The sequence below is a fragment of the Osmia lignaria genome, unplaced genomic scaffold (genome assembly GCF_051020975.1).
Source record: "Osmia lignaria lignaria isolate PbOS001 unplaced genomic scaffold, iyOsmLign1 scaffold0013, whole genome shotgun sequence".
In the NCBI taxonomy this organism is placed as follows: domain Eukaryota; kingdom Metazoa; phylum Arthropoda; class Insecta; order Hymenoptera; family Megachilidae; genus Osmia; species Osmia lignaria.
In genome coordinates this window covers 2774464-2781692 of record NW_027478167.1, presented here as the reverse complement: position 1 = coordinate 2781692, position 7229 = coordinate 2774464, and positions in this window count along the sequence as shown.

Sequence of the window (7229 nt, the reverse complement as noted above, 5' to 3'; positions counted from 1 at the left end):
CAAGATATTTAGAAGTTCCGAAGCCGCACCAACATAATAGAGATACAGAAACACCGTGGCCCCTTTCTTTGAGATAACTCTGCGCTATTGCGAGCTGGAAATGCCACTTCCAGTTTAGCTGTGCAGAAGAAGAACAACAAGAAGAAGAAATATCTCGAAATATGTCCGTCAGGCCCCTTCCCTTGAGATATATCTGCAAATATCTCGGAAACGAAACGAACTATGGCAAAATGTTAAGAGACCTTTTTTGTAGAGAATTATGGCTCCTACAATTTATGTTCTATGATATTTTTTGATCATAAGCGTAGTTCTCGAGATATATCAAGATATTTAAAAGTTCCGAAGCCGCACCAACATAATAGAGATACAGAAACACTGTGGCCCCTCTCTTTGAGATAACTCTGCACTATTGCGAGCTGCAAATGCCACTTCCAGCTTAGCTGTGCAGAAGAAGAACAACAAGAAGAAGAAATATCTCGAAATATGTCCGTCAGGCCCCTTCCCTTGAGATAAATCTGCAAATATCTCGGAACGGAAGCGAGCTATGGCAAAATGTTAAGAGACCTTTTTTGTAGAGAATTAAGTTTCCTACTTTTTATGTTCTATGATATTTTTTGATCAGATGCGCAGTTCTCGAGATATATCAAGATATTTAAAAGTTCCGAAGCCGCACCAACATAATAGAGATACAGAAACACCGTGGCCCCATTCTTTGAGATAACTCTGCACGATTGCGAGCTGGAAATGCCACTTCCAGTTTAGCTGTGCAGAAGAAGAACAACAAGAAGAAGAAATATCTCGAAATATGTCCGTCAGGCCCCTTCCCTTGAGATATATCTGCAAATATCTCGGAAACGAAGCGAGCTATGGCAAAATGTTAAGAGACCTTTTTTGTAGAGAATTATGTTTCCTACAATTTATGTTCTATGATATTTTTTGATCAGAAGCGTAGTTTTCGAGATATATCGAGATATTTAAAAGTTCCGAAGCCGCACCAACATAATAGAGATACAGAAACACCGTGGCCCCTTTCTTTGAGATAACTCTGCGCTAGTGCGAGCCGCAAATGCCACTTCCAGCTTAGCTGTGTAGAAGAAGAACAACAAGAAGAAGAAATATCTCGAAATATGTCCGACAGGCCCCTTCCCTTGAGATAAATCTGCAAATATCTCGGAAACGAAGCGAGCTATGGCGAAATGTTAAGAGACCTTTTTTGTAGAGAATTAAGTTTCCTACTTTTTATCTTCTATGATATTTTTTGATCAGATGCGTAGTTCTCGAGATATATCAAGATATTTAAAAGTTCCGAAGCCGCACCAACATAATAGAGATACAGAAACACTGTGGCCCCTCTCTTTGAGATAACTCTGCACTATTGCGAGCTGCAAATGCCACTTCCAGCTTAGCTGTGCAGAAGAAGAACAACAAGAAGAAGAAATATCTCGAAATATGTCCGTCAGGCCCCTTCCCTTGAGATAAATCTGCAAATATCTCGGAAACGAAGCGAGCTATGGCAAAATGTTAAGAGAGCTTTTTTGTAGAGAATTAAGTTTCCTACTTTTTATGTTCTATGATATTTTTTGATCAGATGCGTAGTTCTCGAGATATATCAAGATATTTAAAAGTTCCGAAGCCGCACCAACATAATAGAGATACAGAAACACCGTTGCCCCTTTCTTTGAGATAACTCTGCACTATTGCGAGCTGTAAATGCCACTTCCAGCTTAGCTGTGCAGAAGAAGAACAACAAAAAGAAGAAATATCTCGAAATATGTCCGTCAGGCCAGTTCCTTTGAGCTGAATCTGCAAATATCTCGGAAACGAAGCGAGCTATGGCAAAATGTTAAGAGACCTTTTTTGTAGAGAATTAAGTTTCCTACTTTTTATCTTCTATGATATTTTTTGATCAGATGCGTAGTTCTCGAGATATATCAAGATATTTAAAAGTTCCGAAGCCGCACCATCATAATAGAGATACAGAAACACCGTGGCCCCTCTCTTTGAGATAACTCTGCACTATTGCGAGCTGGAAATGCCACTTCCAGTTTAGCTGTGCAGAAGAAGAACAACAAGAAGAAGAAATATCTCGAAATATGTCCGTTAGGCCCCTTCCCTTGAGATAAATCTGCAAATATCTCGGAAACGAAGCGAGCTATGGCAAAATGTTAAGAGACCTTTTTTGTAGAGAATCAAGTTTCCCACTTTTTATGTTCTATGATATTTTTTGATCAGATGCGTAGTTCTCGAGATATATCAAGATATTTAAAAGTTCCGAAGCCGCACCAACATAATAGAGATACAGAAACACCGTGGCCCCTTTCTTTGAGATAACTCTGCACTATTGCGAGCTGTAAATGCCACTTCCAGTTTAGCTGTGCAGAAGAAGAACAACAAGAAGAAGAAATATCTCGAAATATGTCCGTCAGGCCCCTTCCCTTGAGATAAATCTGCAAATATCTCGGAAACGAAGCGAGCTATGGCAAAATGTTAAGAGACCTTTTTTGTAGAGAATTAAGTTTCCTACTTTTTATGTTCTATGATATTTTTTGATCAGATGCGCAGTTCTCGAGATATATCAAGATATTTAAAAGTTCCGAAGCCGCACCAACATAATAGAGATACAGAAACACCGTGGCCCCATTCTTTGAGATAACTCTGCACGATTGCGAGCTGGAAATGCCACTTCCAGTTTAGCTGTGCAGAAGAAGAACAACAAGAAGAAGAAATATCTCGAAATATGTCCATCAGGACCCTTCCCTTGAGATATATCTGCAAATATCTCGGACACGAAGTGACCTATGGCAAAATGCTAAGAGACCTTTTTTGTAGAGAATTATGTTTCCTACAATTTATGTTCTATGATATTTTTTGATCAGAAGCGTAGTTTTCGAGATATATCGAGATATTTAAAAGTTCCGAAGCCGCACCAACATAATAGAGATACAGAAGCACCGTGGCCCCTTTCTTTGAGATAACTCTGCGCTATTGCGAGCTGCAAATGCCACTTCCAGTTTAGCTGTGCAGAAGAAGAACAACAAGAAGAAGAAATATCTCGAAATATGTCCGTCAGGCCCCTTCCCTTGAGATATATCTGCAAATATCTCGGAAACGAAACGAACTATGGCAAAATGTTAAGAGACCTTTTTTGTAGAGAATTATGTGTCCTACAATTTATGTTCTATGATATTTTTTGATCAGAAGCGTAGTTCTCGAGATATATCGAGATATTTAAAAGATCCGAAGCCGCACCAACATTGTAGAGATACAGAAACACCGTGGCCCCTTTCTTTGAGATAACTCTGCGCTATTGCGAGCTGGAAATGCCACTTCCAGTTTAGCTGTGCAGAAGAAGAACAACAAGAAGAAGAAATATCTCGAAATATGTCCGTCAGGCCCCTTCCCTTGAATTAGATCTGCAAATATCTCGGAAACGATGCGAGCTATGGCAAAACGTTGAGAGACCCTTTTTGTAGGAAATTAAGTTTCCTACTATTTATGTTCTATGATATTTTTTGATCAGATGCGTAGTTTTCGAGATATATCGAGATATTTAAAGGTTCCGAAGCCGCACCAACATAATAAAGATACATAAACACCGTGGCCTCTTTCTTTGAGATAACTCTGCACTATTCCGAGCTGCAAATGTAACTTCCACTTTAGCTGTGCAGAAGAAGAACAACAGGAAGAAGAAATATCTCGAAATATGTCCGTCAGGCCCCTTCCCTTGAATTAGATCTGCAAATATCTCGGAAACGATGCGAGCTATGGCAAAATGATAAGAGACCGTTTTTGTAGAGAATTACGTTTCCTACAATTTAGGTTCTATGATATTTTTTGGTCAGATGCGTAGTTTTCGAGATATATCAAGATCTTTAAAAGTTCCGAAGACGCACCAACATAATAGAGATACGGAAACACCGTGGACCCTTTCTGTGAGATAACTCTGCACTATTGCGAGCTGCAAATGTCAGTTCGAGCTTAGCTGTGCAGAAGAAGCACAACAAGAACAAGAAATATCTCGGATTAAGTCCGTCAGGCCCCTTCCCTTGAGCTAAATCTGCAAATATCTCGGAAACAATGCGAGCTATGGCAAAATATTAAGAGATCTTTTTTGTAGGAAATTAAGTTTCCTACTATTTATGTTCTATGATATTTTTTGATCAGAAGCGTAGTTTTCGAGATATATCGAGATATTTAAAAGTTCCGAAGCCGCACCAACATAATAGAGATACAGAAACACCGTGGCCCCTTTCTTTGAGATAACTCTGCACTATTGCGAGCTGCAAATGCCACTTCCAGCTTAGCTGTGCAGAGGAAGAACAACAAGAAGAAGAAATATCTCGAAATATGTCCGTCAGGCCCCTTCCCTTGAGATAAATCTGCAAATATCTCGGAAACGAAGCGAGCTATGGCAAAATGTTAAGAGACCTTATTTGTAGAGAATTAAGTTTCCTACTTTTTATGTTCTACGATATTATTTGATCAGATGCGTAGTTATGGAGATATATCAAGATATTTAGAAGTTCCGAAGCCGCACCAACATAATAGAGATACAGAAACACCGTGGCCCCTTTCTTTGAGATAACTCTGCGCTATTGCGAGCTGGAAATGCCACTTCCAGTTTAGCTGTGCAGAAGAAGAACAACAAGAAGAAGAAATATCTCGAAATATGTCCGTCAGGCCCCTTCCCTTGAGATATATCCGCAAATATCTCGGAAACGAAACGAACTATGGCAAAATGTTAAGAGACCTTTTTTGTAGAGAATTATGGCTCCTACAATTTATGTTCTATGATATTTTTTGATCATAAGCGTAGTTCTCGAGATATATCAAGATATTTAAAAGTTCCGAAGCCGCACCAACATAATAGAGATACAGAAACACTGTGGCCCCTCTCTTTGAGATAACTCTGCACTATTGCGAGCTGCAAATGCCACTTCCAGCTTAGCTGTGCAGAAGAAGAACAACAAGAAGAAGAAATATCTCGAAATATGTCCGTCAGGCCCCTTCCCTTGAGATAAATCTGCAAATATCTCGGAACGGAAGCGAGCTATGGCAAAATGTTAAGAGACCTTTTTTGTAGAGAATTAAGTTTCCTACTTTTTATGTTCTATGATATTTTTTGATCAGATGCGCAGTTCTCGAGATATATCAAGATATTTAAAAGTTCCGAAGCCGCACCAACATAATAGAGATACAGAAACACCGTGGCCCCATTCTTTGAGATAACTCTGCACGATTGCGAGCTGGAAATGCCACTTCCAGTTTAGCTGTGCAGAAGAAGAACAACAAGAAGAAGAAATATCTCGAAATATGTCCGTCAGGCCCCTTCCCTTGAGATATATCTGCAAATATCTCGGAAACGAAGCGAGCTATGGCAAAATGTTAAGAGACCTTTTTTGTAGAGAATTATGTTTCCTACAATTTATGTTCTATGATATTTTTTGATCAGAAGCGTAGTTTTCGAGATATATCGAGATATTTAAAAGTTCCGAAGCCGCACCAACATAATAGAGATACAGAAACACCGTGGCCCCATTCTTTGAGATAACTCTGCACGATTGCGAGCTGGAAATGCCACTTCCAGTTTAGCTGTGCAGAAGAAGAACAACAAGAAGAAGAAATATCTCGAAATATGTCCATCAGGACCCTTCCCTTGAGATATATCTGCAAATATCTCGGACACGAAGTGACCTATGGCAAAATGCTAAGAGACCTTTTTTGTAGAGAATTATGTTTCCTACAATTTATGCTCTATGATATTTTTTGATCAGAAGCGTAGTTTTCGAGATATATCGAGATATTTAAAAGTTCCGAAGCCGCACCAACATAATAGAGATACAGAAGCACCGTGGCCCCTTTCTTTGAGATAACTCTGCACTAGTGCGAGCCGCAAATGCCACTTCCAGCTTAGCTGTGCAGAAGAAGAACAACAAGAAGAAGAAATATCTCGAAATATGTCCGTCAGTCCCCTTCCCTTGAGATAAATCTGCAAATATCTCGGAAACGAAGCGAGCTATGGCAAAATGTTAAGAGACCTTTTTTGTAGAGAATTAAGTTTCCTACTTTTTATCTTCTATGATATTTTTTGATCAGATGCGTAGTTCTCGAGATATATCAAGATATTTAAAAGTTCCGAAGCCGCACCAACATAATAGAGATACAGAAACACCGTGGCCCCTCTCTTTGAGATAACTCTGCACTATTGCGAGCTGGCAATGCCACTTCCAGTTTAGCTGTGCAGAAGAAGAACAACAAGAAGAAGAAATATCTCGAAATATGTCCGTTAGGCCCCTTCCCTTGAGATAAATCTGCAAATATCTCGGAAACGAAGCGAGCTATGGCAAAATGTTAAGAGACCTCTTTGGTAGAGAATTAAGTTTCCCACTTTTTATGTTCTATGATATTTTTTGATCAGATGCGTAGTTCTCGAGATATATCAAGACATTTAAAAGTTCCGAAGCCGCACCAACATAATAGAGATACAGAAACACCGTGGCCCCTTTCTTTGAGATAACTCTGCACTATTGCGAGCTGTAAATGCCACTTCCAGTTTAGCTGTGCAGAAGAAGAACAACAAGAAGAAGAAATATCTCGAAATATGTCCGTCAGGCCCCTTCCCTTGAGATAAATCTGCAAATATCTCGGAAACGAAGCGAGCTATGGCAAAATGTTAAGAGACCTTTTTTGTAGAGAATTAAGTTTCCCACTTTTTATGCTCTATGATATTTTTTGATCAGATGCGTAGTTCTCGAGATATATCAAGATATCTAAAAGTTCCGAAGCCGCACCAACATAATAGAGATACAGAAACACCGTGGCCCCTTTCTTTGAGATAACTCTGCACTATTGCGAGCTGTAAATGCCACTTCCAGTTTAGCTGTGCAGAAGAAGAACAACAAGAAGAAGAAATATCTCGAAATATGTCCGTCAGGCCCCTTCCCTTGAGATATATCTGAAAATATCTCGGAAACGAAGCGAGCTATGGCAAAATGTTAAGAGACCTTTTTTGTAGAGAATTATGTTTCCTACAATTTATGTTCTATGATATTTTTTGATCAGAAGCGTAGTTTTCGAGATATATCGAGATATTTAAAAGTTCCGAAGCCGCACCAACATAATAGAGATACAGAAACACCGTGGCCCCTTTCTTTGAGATAACTCTGCACTAGTGCGAGCCGCAAATGCCACTTCCAGCTTAGCTGTGTAGAAGAAGAACAACAAGAAGA